The sequence below is a fragment of the Hyla sarda genome, assembly GCF_029499605.1.
Source record: "Hyla sarda isolate aHylSar1 chromosome 2 unlocalized genomic scaffold, aHylSar1.hap1 SUPER_2_unloc_10, whole genome shotgun sequence".
NCBI lineage: Eukaryota > Metazoa > Chordata > Amphibia > Anura > Hylidae > Hyla > Hyla sarda.
The window spans coordinates 365001-381291 of record NW_026607597.1 but is presented as its reverse complement, the minus strand read 5'-3'; positions in this window follow the sequence as shown (position 1 = coordinate 381291).

Here is a 16291-nt window from a genome sequence, read left to right as displayed (position 1 = left end):
GATCTTTCCGATTCCTCCCACTGTGAAAGTGTGGATGAGGAGGGTGAAGAGAGGCCAAAAAAGAAGGGCAGTAAAGGGAGAAAGAAGAGGTCGGAGCCCTCTAGTCCCCGTGCTGCGGACCAGGTCCCAAGCGGAAGCTTACCTGCCCCCCCTCTGATTGATCTGTCTAACCGGTACTCTGTCCTTGAAGACATCTCCTCCCCCTCCTTGAAGGGGGGGGGGTCAGGGATGGGGTGCCTGAAGTGGGGGAGCCTCCAGGGGGAACTGGGCCCTGTCCTGATGGGGCAATTTCCGCAGGGGATGGGGCCAAATCGGAGCCAGGCGGAGATGGGGATTATAAAATGGACCAGTCAGAATCAAAAAAACGGTCCAAAGACAAGGAAGCCTCCTCATCTGGGGATGAGGGGGTAAAGAAGAAACAAAAATGAGGGGGTTAGGGCCGTCTATCTCAATCACCCATGATGGCGGCACTCACCCCATTGACACTGGCATCTATTAACTGTGCCAGTATAAAGTCTGATACGGCTAGATTCGCAGCCTTTGATTTTCTCGGCCGTGTTGAAGCCGATATTTTGTATCTGCAGGAGACCAGGTTGTCAGATCTTGCCTCTCTGGTAAAAGCCAGGAGAGAGTGGAGGCGTGGCCCCTCCCACTGGTCTCTTGCGGCTGAGCCGTATAGTGGGGTGGCGGTCCTTTTTACCGCTCCTGTTGAATGCAGACGGGTTATTGAGTTAGAAATGGGGAGGTGCCTGATCTTAGATGTCCTCATGAAGGGGCAAGAGCTCCGGCTTATTAACATCTACGCCCCACAAACCAAGTGGGGCCGCAAAGATCTCTTTATGAGGATTAAGCCCTTTCTTTTTACAAGCCGACAGGTGATCTTTGGAGGGGATTTCAATACTGTCAAAAGGTCCCAAGATAGGAGAGGCTCCAATGATCGGTTGGCTTATGATAGCATAGCTCTCAATAGCATAGTTAGGGTAGCTCGCCTAGAGGACGCCCACATCCGGAGCCCCTCAGGCCACGCGGGTTTCACCTATCATCGAGGTAGCTGCAGGTCTAGAATAGACAGGTTTTATTTGAAGGAGGAAGCTGTCTCTTCTGCAGTGTCCGTGGTTGAGGTGGAGTTCTCCGATCACTGTATGATTTTGTTTTCCCTGAATGTTTCAGAGACCCCTCGGATGGGTAAAGGTTATTGGAAGCTGAATTCGTCCCTCCTGGAGGAAGCAGAGGTAAGACAGTCCTTTGAGGATTTTCTTCAGAGTCAGGTACCTTTACTGGGCCTATGTAGTAGTAAGTCAGAGTGGTGGGAGATATTCAAGAAGCGGGTTGCGGGGTTCTTCCGCCAGCTCTCGAGCCTCAGGTCCCTGAATAGGTATCGCCTGTATCAGGGACTGAGGAGGAAACTCGAGCTTCTCGTCTCGACTGGAGGTAGCCGGGAGGATATCTCCAGAGTGAAGTCCTTGCTGATGAGGTGTCAGTACGATAGGCACGCATCTTTGGTTTTTGAGAGGGATTTCGGGAAGTACCGCTCGCCCGACCCTTACAGAAACTGTAAGATGTCAGTGAGTAGTAAAGTCATTTCAGGACTGATTGATAGTACAGGATCTCTGAATCGGTCCAGATCAGGGATCTTGGAGGTCGTCAGATCCTTCTACTCGCATCTCTTGGGAAGGAAGGATCTAGATCGAGACGGGATGTCGGCTTTCCTGGCTGAAACCATTCCTGAGCCAGGGGTAGACCCCTCTCTTGATGTTTTGGCAAAAAAAATCAGGGAAGAGGAAGTGAGACTGGCGATTGAGGGGCTTGCCCCCAAAAAGTCACCAGGTCCGGATGGCTTAACATCCGAGTGGTACAAGACCTTTAAGGAGTCTTTAGCTCCCCTCTTGACTGAGGTATTCAATGAGTGTCTCTCCTCGGGCACTCTGCCGAAGTCAATGAGGAGGTCAGCCCTGATTCTTCTCTCAAAGGGTAAAGATCCCAGCCATATTGAGAATTGGAGGCCCATAGCTCTTCTCAATACGGACAGGAATCTTCTGGCAGAGATACTGTTTAATCGGCTGGTGAAGTTTGCACCCCGGCTCCTTTCGGGGGCCCAGCACTGCTCTGTTCCAGGCCAAAGCACCTTAAGTGCTGTTCTCGGTGTCCGGGAGGCAGTGGAGCGGAGTAGTGCAGGTCTCTGGAAGGGGTACTTGCTGTCCCTGGATCAGGCCAAAGCATTTGATCGGGTGAACCACGAGTACCTCTGGTCCGTCCTCCTGAGATATGGCTTACCGTGTGCTTTTATTAATTGGCTTAAGACCTTATATGCAGGGGCAGAGAGTTTCCCGCTGGTGAACGGGTGGTCTGGCCGCTCTTTTGAGGTGGGGTCCGGAGTCCGTCAGGGTTGTCCTTTGAGCCCGCTTTTATACGTGTTCGCAATTGATCCCTACGTCCGGAGGGTAGATTGTGGGCCGTTGGCGGGAGTCGGGATGAGTCTGGCGGAACTGGATGTCGCCCAGAGAGTGGTGGCGTACGCTGATGATGTCACCATTTTCGTTTCCTCGAGAGAGGAGGTCGATGTGGTGATGTCGGAGGTGGAACGCTACTCGGAGGCATCCGGGTCTAAGATCAACCGGGATAAGTGTGAAAGTCTCTGGCTGGGAGGGGGAGATCCCACTTTTGATCTCCCGGACACCCTCCCAGGGCCCCAAGACTCAGCAAAAATTCAGGGCATCACATTCGGCCAGGATGATTATCCCACCAAAAACTGGGATGGTAAGCTACAGGATGCCACTCATAGGGTGGATCAGTGGAAGGGTTGGTCTATGACCCTCAGGGAAAGGGTACACCTGATCAAATCGTATCCTGCTCCCCTTGTTTATCTATCTTGGCAGTGTATGTATCTTGCCAGATGCCTACTACACTAGGATCTACAGCCTGTTTTTCCAACTGTTATGGGGGAACAGGATGAACCTAGTCAAGAGAGAGGTTCCGTACCGCACAAGGAGACTAGGGGGTTTATCTATGGTAAACCCTGTGGTGTTCTTAACAAACACCTTCTTGAAAGCTAACATTTCAAACCTCTGGTCAGAGAGGGCTCCTCCGTGGGTACTCTCCTGCAGGGAATGGTTTCGGCCTTTCTTCCAGGAATGGGAGACAGGAGGGCAAGTGAAGGACCTCCGTACGCCCCATGGGCATCTTCCGGCTTACGCTACCCCGACTCTGAAGGCGATACGTCGGTGGGGTCTGGGAGTGTGGGAGATCAGGACCCAGTCAAGGCAGTTCCTTGACAAACGGGTTCTGTTGACCCACTTCCAGAAGCCTCTGGCGCTCAGGGACTGCACAGGTCGGGATCTGAGGGTGGGGTTGTATCTCTTAAATATGAAAAGGATCCCCCAGAAGTTTTGGGACTTGGCCTGGCGCTGCTTTCAGGGGAAGCTATATGTGAGGGACAATTTGAAGTGCAGGAGATCTGATGACCGGGGATGTCCCCGAGAAGAGTGCGGGGACATGCTGGAAAGCATGGACCATTTCCTGCTTCATTGTCCCTTTAATATAAGGGTCTACAACCGGGTGGGCGCTTCCATCGGCTGGAGTCAACTAGGGTCAGTTTATCTTTAGGGATAATGGTAGGGTGAGAGGTAGGGTGCAGTTAGGGAAAGAATATACATTTTGTATGTATCAGGATTGCCTTCCTTCTTCCTGGTGGTGGGCTAATGCATGTGCACCCTAGCTTTTTGTTTTGTTTTCAGATGCTATGGTTATGAAGGGCTTACAGGCACCGAACTTGGGCCTAAAGTGGGTTGTATTGTTTGCTTATGTATGTTAAAGCTGGTTATGGTTAAGTTGGTTGGGAGGAGTTCTAGGTTGGGAGGGTATATTTGTGGGTGGTGGTGGTCTTTTCTTTTGGTGGACCTGGCATGGGTCAGTTGTGGACTGGACATTGAGGACTATGAACTGTATGGAAAAAACTCTGACCCATGTACAGGAGGGCGGGTGGTGTGGGTGAAGGGTCAGTTTACTGTAGAATGTTCTTTTATATTTGTAGGTGTGTTTTATGTTTATTTACAGGTGTATATAGTTTGTGTATAGTATTGTACATAGTAGTGTATATAGTTAGTTATGTATATAGTATGTATAATGTTATGTTATAAAAAAAAATTTTTTTTTTTTTTTTTAAGTATATAGTATTTATAGTAGAGATAGACATGGCAGTCGAACCAGTTTTGTTTTTGTAGTAATGTTTCTTTAGTATCCCGTTGTGGATTTATTTTCTTTGGTTTATATATGTAGTATGTAGTAAAGATGTGTGTAAGCATGTGTGTATTGTGTTTTCTGTGATATTTTCCCGAGTTTGGGTATTTTGAGTTGAATTTAATTTATTTATTTATTTATTTTTGGTTTCTTGGTTAAATGTAGTTAATATATGGATATATATGTGTGCATGTGTGAGTGTGGTATAGTGTTGTTATTATTATTATAATTATTATTATTATTTAAAAAAAAAAACATGGTGTGCAGTGTGAGTGCTTGTTGTGTTTTCTATTTGTAATGTATGATTTTTCCCGAGTTTGGGTGTTTTGAGTTAAAGCGAAATAGTGCTATATTTATGTTTCTTATGAGTGTGTTGTTTGTCTATGAAAGGTGTAGTTATAATATTTCTAGTTCTAGTAGGAAAGCTGGGCTGGCCGGTTAGGCAGGATTTTTGTTCTTTTATTTAAATGTAAAGTTTGGGTTTATGTTATTTCATGTTGTTGTTTTCCGTTATGGCAAAGTTGTGCTGGTTTATGTTTTGTTATGATTTGTATTTTTCTAATAAAAGATTTACAGGATATAACTCAGGATCAGTACAGGATAAGTAATGTATGTACACAGTGACCTCACCAGCAGAATAGTGAGTACAGCTCTTTAGAATAATACAGGATATAACTCAGGATCAGTACAGGATAAGTAATGTAATATATGTACATAGTGACCTCACCAGCAGAATAGTGAGTACAGCTCTTTAGAATAATACAGGATATAACTCAGGATCAGTACAGGATACGTACGGGGGAGGGGATTATCAGATTATGCAAGTGAGGGGAGGATACCCCCGGCGGTGGGTCCCTTGCTGCGGCCTTGATCCTGGAAGCGGCCGTGTGGGGACTGAGAGGAGCGGGAGACTCTCTATGCTCCGCTCTTCTCTATGATGCCGCCCGTGACGTTGCACCACACGTCACGTCACGTGACCATCTCCCAGACAGCCATTGCGGTACTGGCTGCCTGGGAATGAGTGACGGCGGCGGCGAACATAAAAAGGTAGCGTGCGGCGCAAACCCGCCCCCCCACCCACTCCTACTAACATTTTGGCCGGGCCCCTGACGCCTGGCCCGCCAGCCTTTATCAGCTTTATGGGGCAAAAGGGGAGAGCTGCTTTTGGGCCCCCAGGAATTACAGGGCCCGGTGCAGCTGCCCCTTTTGCTCCACACCCGGCACACCCTGTGCGCACGCCTATGAGTGTACATGGGTGACAGAGGGGTGTAGAGGAGTGTACATGAGTGACAGAGGGGTGTAGAGGAGTGTACATGGGTGACAGAGGGGTATAGAGGAGTGTACATGGGTGACAGATGGGTGTACATGGGTGACAGAGGGTTGTAGAGAAGTGTAAATGGGTGACAGGGGTGTAGAGAGGTGTACAAGGGTGATAGATGGGTGTAGAAGAGTGAACATGGGTGACGGGGGCATAGGGGTGACAGAGGGGTGGACAGGGGGTGGACATGGGTGACAGGAGGGTGGAGAGGGGAGACAGGGGGTCAGAGGGGTGGACAAGGGGGTAATAGAGGGACAGGAGTGACAGAGGGGTGGACTGGGGTAACAAAGGGACAGATGGGTGAACAGGAGGGTGGACATGGGTGACAGAGTGGGGGTGGACATGGGTGACGGGGGGTGGACATGGGTGACGGGGAGGATTACATGGGTGACGGGGGAGGGATTACATGGGTGACGGGGGAGGGATTACATGGGTGACGGGGGAGGGATTACATGGGTGACAGGGAGGGTGGACATGGGTGACAGGGAGGGTGGACATGGGTGACAGGGAGGGTGGACATGGGTGACAGGGAGGGTGGACATGGGTGACAGGGAGGGTGGACATGGGTGACAGGGGCGTTGGACATGGGTGACAGGGAGGGATTACATGGGTGACAGGGAGGGATTACATGGGTGACAGGGAGGGATTACATGGGTGACAGGGAGGGATTACATGGGTGACAGGGAGGGATTACATGGGTGACAGGGAGGGATTACATGGGTGACTGAGGGGTGGACATGGGTGACTGAGGGGGTGGACATGGGTGACAGGGGGGGTGGACATGGGTGACAGAGGGGTGTACATGGGTGACAGGTGTGTAGAGGAGTGTACATGGGTGGCAGAGGGGTACAGAGGAGTGTACATGGGTGACAGATGGGTGTACATGGGTGACAGAGGGTTGTAGAGAAGTGTAAATGGGTGTCAGAGGGGTGTAGAGAGGTGTACAAGGGTGATAGATGGGTGTAGAAGAGTGAACATGGGTGACGGGGGCATAGGGGTGACAGAGGGGTGGACAGGGGGTGGACATGGGTGACAGGAGGGTGGAGAGGGGAGACAGGGGGTCAGAGGGGTGGACAAGGGGGTAAAAGAGGGACAGGAGTGACAGAGAAGGGTGGACTGGGGTAACAAAGGGACAGATGGGTGAACAGGAGGGTGGACATGGGTGACAGAGTGGGGGTGGACATGGGTGACAGGGGGTGGACATGGGTGACGGGGGGGATTACATGGGTGACGGGGGAGGGATTACATGGGTGACGGGGGAGGGATTACATGGGTGACAGGGAGGGTGGACATGGGTGACAGGGAGGGTGGACATGGGTGACAGGGAGGGTGGACATGGGTGACAGGGAGGAAGGACATGGGTGACAGGGGGGGTGGACATGGGTGATAGGGGGGGTGGACATGGGTGACAGGGGGGGTGGATATGGGTGACAGGGGGGGTGGACATGGGTGACAGGGGGGTGGACATGGGTGACAGGGAGGGATAACATGGGTGACGGGGAGGGATTATATGGGTGACAGGGAGGGATTACATGGGTGACAGGGAGGGATTACATGGGTGACTGAGGGGGTGGACATGGGTGACTGAGGGGGTGGACATGGGTGACAGGGAGGGATTACATGGGTGACAGGGAGGGATTACATGGGTGACGGGGGGGTGGACATGGGTGACTGGGGGGGTGGACATGGGTGACTGGGGGGGTGGACATGGGTGACTGGGGGGGTGGATATGGGTGACAGGGAGGGTGGACATGGGTGACAAGGAGGGTGGAAATGGGTGACAGGGAGGGTGGAAATGGGTGACAGGGGGGGTGGACATGGGTGACAGGGGGGGTGGACATGGGTGACTGGGGGGGTGGACATGGGTGACTTGGGGGGTGGACATGGGTGACTGGGGGGGTGCACATGGGTGACTGGAGGGTGGACATGGGTGACAGGGAGGGTGGACATGGATGACAGGGGGGGGATTACATGGGTGACATGGAGGGATTACATGGGTGACAGGGAGGGATTACATGGGTGATAGAGATGGACAGGGAGGTAAACAAGGCAGATATGGCTGACAGGGGGGGGTGGACATGGGTGATAGAGATGGACAGGGAGGTAAACAAGGCAGACGTGGCTGACAGGGGGGGTGGACATGAGTGACGGGGTCGGGGGGGAGGGGTAGAGTGTGGACCTGGGTGACGGTGGGGGGATTTAGACAGGGTTGAGAAGGTGAACAGAGGGGTGGAAAGGGTACGGTACCTTAAGCAAGCCGGCCCGCACAGCTTGCAGTTCCACAGGAGGCACGGGAGTACGGCGCTGGTGCAGCTCGTTCCGCCCCAGGGCACCATATCCGGCTCACTGCGCCGCAAGGGAGAGGGGGACGGAGGGGGACACAGGAGACGGAGAGTGAAGGAGGGGGATGCGGGGGACACAGGGAACAGATGGGGAAGGAGGGGAACACGGGTCACGCGGCAGACGCAGGGGACGGAGGGGAACACAGGAAACGCAGGAGATAGAGGGGGACGCTGTGTGCGCAGTGCGCACGCAGACTTCCCTTCCCCCCTGCGCCGTCAGGCCGGGGCGGGACATTTAAAAAAAAATAATAGTAAAAAATAAAAAAAATCACGGCAAAATCCAGCGGCACCACGGGCAGTGCTGAACGGCACACACGTGTGCCGCGGCACCGCGGTTGGGAATCACTGCTATATACTGACCCCCATATATATGAATGTATACTATATACTGACCACATATATATGAATGTATACTATATACTGACCCCCGTATATATGAATGTATACTATATACTGACCCCCATATATGAATGTATATTATATACTGACCCCCATATATATGAATGTATACTATATACTGACCCCCATATATATGAATGTATATTATATACTGAAACCCCATATATATGAATGTATACTATATACTGACCCCCATATATATGAATGTATATTATATACTGACCACATATATATGAATGTATACTAAATACTGACCCCCGTATATATGAATGTATACTATATACTGACCCCCATATATGAATGTATATTATATACTGACCCCTATATATATGAATGTATACTATATACTGACCACATATATATGAATGTTTACTATATACTGACCCCATATATATGAATGTATACTATATACTAACCCCCATATATGAATGTATACTATATACTGACCCCCATATATATGAATGTATACTTTATACTGACCCCATATATATGAATGTATACTATATACTGACCCCCATATATATGAATGTATACTATATACTGACCCCCATATATATGAATGTTTACTATATACTGACCACACATATGAATGTATACTATATACTGACCCCCATATATATGAATGTATACTATATACTGACCCCCATATATATGAATGTATACTATATACTGACCCCCATATATGAATGTATACTATATACTGACCACACATATGAATGTATACTATATACTGACCCCCATATATATGAATGTATACTATATACTGACCCCCATATATATGAATGTATACTATATACTGACCCCCATATATGAATGTATACTATATACTGACCCCCATATATATGAATGTATACTATATACTTACCCCCATATATATGAATGTATACTATATATTGACCACATATATGAATGTTTACTATATACTTAGCAACCAATCAGATCGCTTCTTTCATTTTTGAATAGGCCTCTGAAAAATGAAAGAAGCAATTTGATTGGTTGCTATGGGCAACTCAGCAGCTTTTCCAGGAAAGTAAAGTTTAACCACAACACTGTAACACTGTCCACCCTGGGACTCGAACCAGTGACGGTTTCCCATCCCACTGTACTGCCGAGACGGTCCTGCTTATCTTACATGCAGTGAGATCCCCATAGACCACAATTAGCCTATTGGTTTTATTGGGCAAAAAATCACAGAGTTGATGCACTAGTCACAGTTCTCTATACCATTAATGAAGGGAGGGCTCAATATTCGCAAATTTGCGCATATGCGCACAAATTTTCACATATGCGCAAAAAGCGAATATTCGTAATTATGAATATATAGTGCTATATTTGCAATATTTGCAAATTCGCGAATATGCTATATTCGCGATTAAAATTTGAATTGCGAATATTCGTGAGCAACACTAGTCGCTGCAAATACAGTGAAGGAGTTTAAACATGCATGGGATAGGCATAAGGCTATCCTTCATATAAGATAGGGCCAGGGACTATTGATAGGATTCAGATTATTGGGCAGACTAGATGGGCCAATTGGTTCTTATCTGCCGACACATTCTATGTTTCTATACTGTATGGATATCAGAAAAATGGTTCCAAGCTCTTATTTCTTTATTAAATTCACTACTTTGGGGCAGGAAAGCACGAGAATGAAATATGTTTCTTTAACGTTAGCTGAGCACGATGGGGGTTGGGCACTTTTTTTTTTTTTTTAGGTACTTTTTAGCACTAAAATTGCAGACTATTATGAGAAGGAGGGAAAATGTAGTCCTATTTTTTCTCTCTAAGGGTATGTTCACACTACGGAATTCCCGCGGAAATCCACGGGCGGAATTCCGCAAGCCGAATTCCACGGGCGGAACTCCGAGAGCCGAATTCCGCGGTGTGAACTTAACATTAATGTGAATGGGTTTCCGCGAGAGCCGTTCACACTGCGGAATTTCAGCGCCAATGAAATTGTTCCGCCCAAAGAAAGAACATGTTCATTCTTTGCACGGAAGTCCGCGAGCACTGCATAGCTGTCAATGGTGACGGCTCAGTGCCGCCCGGTCCTACCGCCACCGCCGGCTGCCAGTCTGAATCTTCGCTCACTGAATTCAGCGAGCGGAGATTCCATTCACACACTGTAGTGTGAACATACCCTAATGGGTCGTTATAAGGATATTTTTGAGATTTTGGAAGCTGGGATACTCACTACACCCATGCATATCTAGATAATTAAGTATGGGAGGAACTTAAAAAATGTTTAAAATCACATGGAGATTTGACTTTACTTCATTATGGTCGAATAAAGCACTTAAAGAATTCCTTAAAATTAAAGATTCACTCTTTTGGATGAAAAGGGGCTTATTTATGTAAATCAATTATACGCTTTAGGTCAAATAAAGTCGTTTGAAGAGATAGCCCATAAGTGTGTGGGGGGAAGACAATCAGAAACATTGTTTTTAACAAATAAGTAACACAGATCATAAACCAATAAAAGGAGAGATTGGAGATTTCAGGGATTCTATATATAAGAAAAGTTTAATTAGACTATTTCCTTATGCGAAGTTGCTGTCTCGGCATGCTGGGAGTTGTGGTTCTGCAGCGGTTGGGGGTTCACAGCTTGAAGACCACTGCTATAGAGGGTGCAAATGTATCTGAGCCCTGGAACTCAAATAATGTGAAATATGAGATGATCAAAATGGAGCCCCTGCACTAATTACTTGGGTTCTGAGGTCTGTAAGGTCCATAGTAAAAACATCAGGTTCTGTCTATAGCAGATACTAAATCATGGCAGCTCAAAGAAACAAGCAGTCATTCTGACATGTCACATGTGATGTCATAGACAGCTGGAGGCCTGACATCCCACTGACAGCCGCCCGAGCCTTCAGTCAGTTCCAGTGCGATTAGTGAGAATAGTGAGATTAGCGTCTTCTTCTTCTACTTGTCTGAAATGGAGCTAAAAGGACTGGGGTTCGTCCCCCTCCTGTTGGCGTTTTGGTGTGCGGCCTGGCTTGCCACCAGCTACATCATGACGGTCGTCCTCGGCCATGCAGCCTCGCCACTGATGAGCATCAGGTAAGATAAACAAGCACATGATTCTTATTTCATGGGTTGGGAGTGAGGAAATATCCATAATAACATTGGTTTCTTTTCCTTCACAGTGACGTGGGAAATGTCTTTCCCGAAAGCATATTATTCTGAATTGGATTCATAGGGATGTCCATTGGCACTTTGGTACTAACCTTTCTTATTTATAAGTATATGGTTATGCATACTGAAGAGTTCAGGGGTCATCAGGTCCTGATCCAGAGGATCCTGCTGGCCATTGTGTGGGCCTCCTGTTTTTCCACAGCTGTTATGCATGTATTGTCCCCCGAAGAATATCCCAGGATACACTTTGTCAGCACGATAATTTCCATTACATGTGAAGCCTTATACTACCTTGGGCAGTCCATCCAGATGTATAAATTACCAGGAGCAAAAAAAGTCATCCACCATAGTAGATGCACCTGCTGTGGCCTGACTTTTGTCTGTGTAGTTTTCTATTTTGGATATGAAACATTAAAGGAATTATTCCATAATGATGAAGACTGGGACGAGATCCGTGAAATCCCCATCATAATCATCGAGTGGGTGATGCTTCTACTGATCCTGATAAACATCGTGACCTATTATTCCACCATGCAGAGGTTATTGTTGACCGTCTCCAGAAACAGCTGCACACTCTCTCTTAGAGTAAAAATTGATGACTTCGGGGTGTAGACCACCACGGGGGCCATCAAGTGGACTTCTGGGAGAGATACTGCACAGGACACGGAAAACATCTAAAGAAGAATAACTGGGGGACTACATATGGTGCCAGTAATCATGACACAATAATATGAGCTGGTGATATTACCTATACAAAAAAAAATAAAAAAAATAATAAAAAAATATTGGTGTGTGAAGTGTAATACCTAGTTAGAAAAACAGAATCAAATTCATCATTATAACCCCCCTCTGCATTACCCTGTTTATTATTTTTCAAGCAAGCACTTTGTTCTAATTCGTCCACTCTCTGGCGTGCTCCTTGTATAAGGGGTTTGGGATACCCTTTTTGTTTAAAACGATCCTCCAGGTTCTCTAGTTGTTGTAGGTATTTTTGTGTGGAAGAACAATTCCTTCGGATTCTTTTCATTTGACCTAATGGAATGTTCTTCTTCCATTATTTAAGATGGCAACTGTTAAAGTCGAGGTATCTGTTTGCATCCACCTCCTTAAAATAGTTGGCAGTATGCGAACAGCCATCCTGAATATAGATATTTAAATCCAGGAACTCACATTTTTTGGGGGGACTGATGCAGCGCTGCCTTTGGATATCTCTGGCTCTGCCATAGCGCTTTTTTTGAGGGGGCGTGTCGGCTGCCCCTTCGTCTGGTGGTCAACACTAGTGTTGCTCGCAAATATTCGCAATGCGCGAATTCGCGAATATTCGCCAATATAGCACTATATATTCGAAATTACGAATATTGTTTTTTTTTTTTTCACAATACACATCACAGTGATCATCCCTCTCTGCTTCCAGCTTGTGTGGTGTAAAGAAGGCTCTAATACTACTGTGTGAGACTGGCGTATGAATTTTCGCATATGGGAAAATTTGCTTATGCACATTTTCATTTATGCAAATTTTCGCATATGCAAAAATATTACGCGAATATTACGAATATGCGAATTTAGCGAATATATGACGAATATTTGTCCATATATACGCGAAATATCGCGAATTCGAATATGGCCTATGCTGCTCAACACTAGTCAACACGCGCTATCTGGCCAGCGAGCCAGGGCCCCGTACAGGAGATCACGGGGCCCCCCAGCAGTCGGACACCCCACAATCTGAAATGTATCCCCTATCCTTGGGATAGGGGATGTTTTTCAACACTGCACTACTCCTTTAATGGCCTCCAAAATGAAGTTCCTCTGATGTATGGGCATCAAGGGATCTTCCACTAAAAAAGATCACACAGCTTCCACTCCTCTGTCATGTGGGATGTTACTATATAATGAAGCAATATCTAGCGTTGCCCACATATAGTCCTCTTCCCGTATGATATCTTTCAATAGGGTTAATAAACGCCCATTTATCTCTGAGGTATGCTGGTAAAGACACCGCACATTTCTGTAACTGATGGTCTATATATTCAGATAAACATCTGGCAACTATCGGACGACCAGGTGTTTTTTTTTTCGGTCTTTATGTACATTAGGTAGAAAATAAAAATAAGGTACATTTGGTTTGGGGTTAAATATATATCATGTTTTTCCCTCTTAAAGGGGTACTACGCACCAAGACATCTTATCCCCTCTCCAAAGGACCCCCGTGATCTCGGTTGCGGCACCCTGTTGTCATCACTGCACAGAGAATACAGGGGCCAGCACATCGGCATAGCCATTGACTGTCCTGGCATGCTGGGAGTTTTGCTACAGCTGGAACTCTTTTTATTAGAAAAATATAAAACTTTTACAAAACACAAATACAATGCTTAATCAGCTGAAACATAAGGATGAAAAAGTAACAAATATAAACTCTTTGTTACAGAATAAAAGGACCTACCTAACCAACCAGCCCAGCTTAACTCAACTACCAAATAATGCCTGATACTACTAATTCTTACCTATTATCCTTCCAAACACACACACATACACACACACATTAATTACCAACAAAACATAAATATAGCTTTCCTTAATTAAGTTTTAACTGAAAACATCCGAATAGGAAACTTATCCCCACATACCATACACAAAATGCATTAAACAAAAATAAATAGGGCTAACTGCCATAAAAATAATAAGGAAATAAATAAAATAATTCCATCTTGGAAATACCATTAATTTTACACACAGACAACAACCAATACTCACAATACATATTAGATCATAACAACGAAAAAAATAAAAAAATAAAATAAAGTAAAAAAAAATAAAAAATTTATAATAAAAAGAGGGCTTATTGCCATAACTAAAAATAATTCCAACTTGGAAATTTCATTTATTTATTTATTTTTTCCCCTTTCTCCTTTCCCTTCTCTTTAAACTATAGTAACACACACATGCATGGATACATTACCATAAGGGGGAAAAAATAAACACAATAATATCAACTAAAATCTGGTCCGACTTCCTTTACCCAACAATGAGGTATAACACTATACAAAAATACATAAAACTATTTATACTTATGAAATACATGTAAACAAGAATAAAACCTAAAGAAAAATAACCTACACTATGAACTCTCCCATCACCCACACCACTCCCACTGGACATGGTCAGAGTTCGTGTATCACAGTGTTTTTTTTATTTATTATTATTTTTTTTTTACTGAAACAGTCATTGTCCATAAACTGACCCAAGTCAGACCCAAAGCATCACCCCCTCCCCCCAACAACCCCCACCCAACTTAAAATTAATCCCCCCCCCCCACTATTATTAACTAACTCAACAATGTACTAATTCACTACAACCACAGAAATAATATGAAAAACAAAGTAATACAGTACTTCAAACCCCCACCAGGCCCAAGATTGGTTGCCTGCAAGCCCTTTACATTCAAATTACAGAAAACAAAACAAAAAGCTAGAGTGACATGCATAGCCCACCACCAGGAAGAAGGATGGCAATCCTGATAAAACTAAGTTTCAAAATGCTTACCCTATGAACCTTACTTCTAACCCTATCGCTATCCCTTCATAAAACTGACCCTATACTCACCCTAACATCTATATACTGTCCCTAACCAAAATTAAGGTACATCAAAAGAAAACCCTCTCCACAGGAGAGAAGCCCTACTGGTACCAAGACTGCCATACTCCAAAGACCTGATCTTCCCGAGGTCACCAGTGATGTTCCTACATACCTCCACCTCGGAGAGGACTTTCTGTTGGGTCGATACTAAGCACCGTGCATTCCACGTGTAGTACCTAACCACTAAGCTAACTAAGAATAAAGTGCCCCGATCACGGCCACCCAGGTTCCTGAATGCCCCATAAGCCCACTCCGGATAGGAAAGGCCGGCAAGTTGACTCCAGCCGATGGAAGCACCCACCCTGTTGTAAACCCCTATATTAAAGGGACAATGAAGCAGGAAGTGGTCCATGCTTTCCAGCGTGTCCCCGTACTCTTCTCGGGGACATCCCCGGTCATCAGAGTTCCTGTACTTCAGGTTGTCCCTCACATATAGCTTCCCCTGAAAGCAGCGCCAGGCCAAGTCCCAAAACTTCTGGGGGATCCTTTTCATATTTAAAAGATGCAATCCCACCGTCAGATCCCGACCTGGGCAGTCCCTGAGCGCCAGAGGCTTCTGGAAGTGGGTCAACAGAACCCGTTTGTCAAGGAACTGCCTTGACTGGGTCCTGATCTCCCACACTCCCAGACCCCACCGACGTATCACCTTCAGAGTCGGGGTAGCGTAAGCCGGAAGATATCCATGTGGTGTACGGAGGTCCTTCACTTGCCCTCCTGTCTCCCATTCCTGGAAGAAAGGCCGAAACCATTCCCTGCAGGAGAGTACCCACGGAGGAGCCCTCTCTGACCAGAGGTTTGCAATGTTGGCTTTCAAGAAGGTGTTCGTTAAGAACACCACAGGGTTTACCATAGATAAACCCCCTAGTCTCCTCGTGCGGTACGTAACCTCCCTCTTGACTAGGTTCAACCTGTTCCCCCATAACAGTTGGAAAAACAGGCTGTAGACCCTAGTGTAGTAAGCCTCTGGTAAAATACATACGCTGCCCAGATAGATAAACAAGGGGAGCAGGTACGATTTGATCAGGTGTACCCTTTCCCTGAGGGTCATAGACCAACCCTTCCACTGGTCCACCCTCTGAGTGGCATCCTGGAGCTTACCATCCCAGTTTTTGGTGGGATAATCATCCTGGCCGAATGTGATGCCCAAAACTTTTGCTGAGTCTTGGGGCCCTGGAAGGGTGTCCGGGAGATCAAACGTGGGGTCTCCCCCTCCCAGCCAGAGACT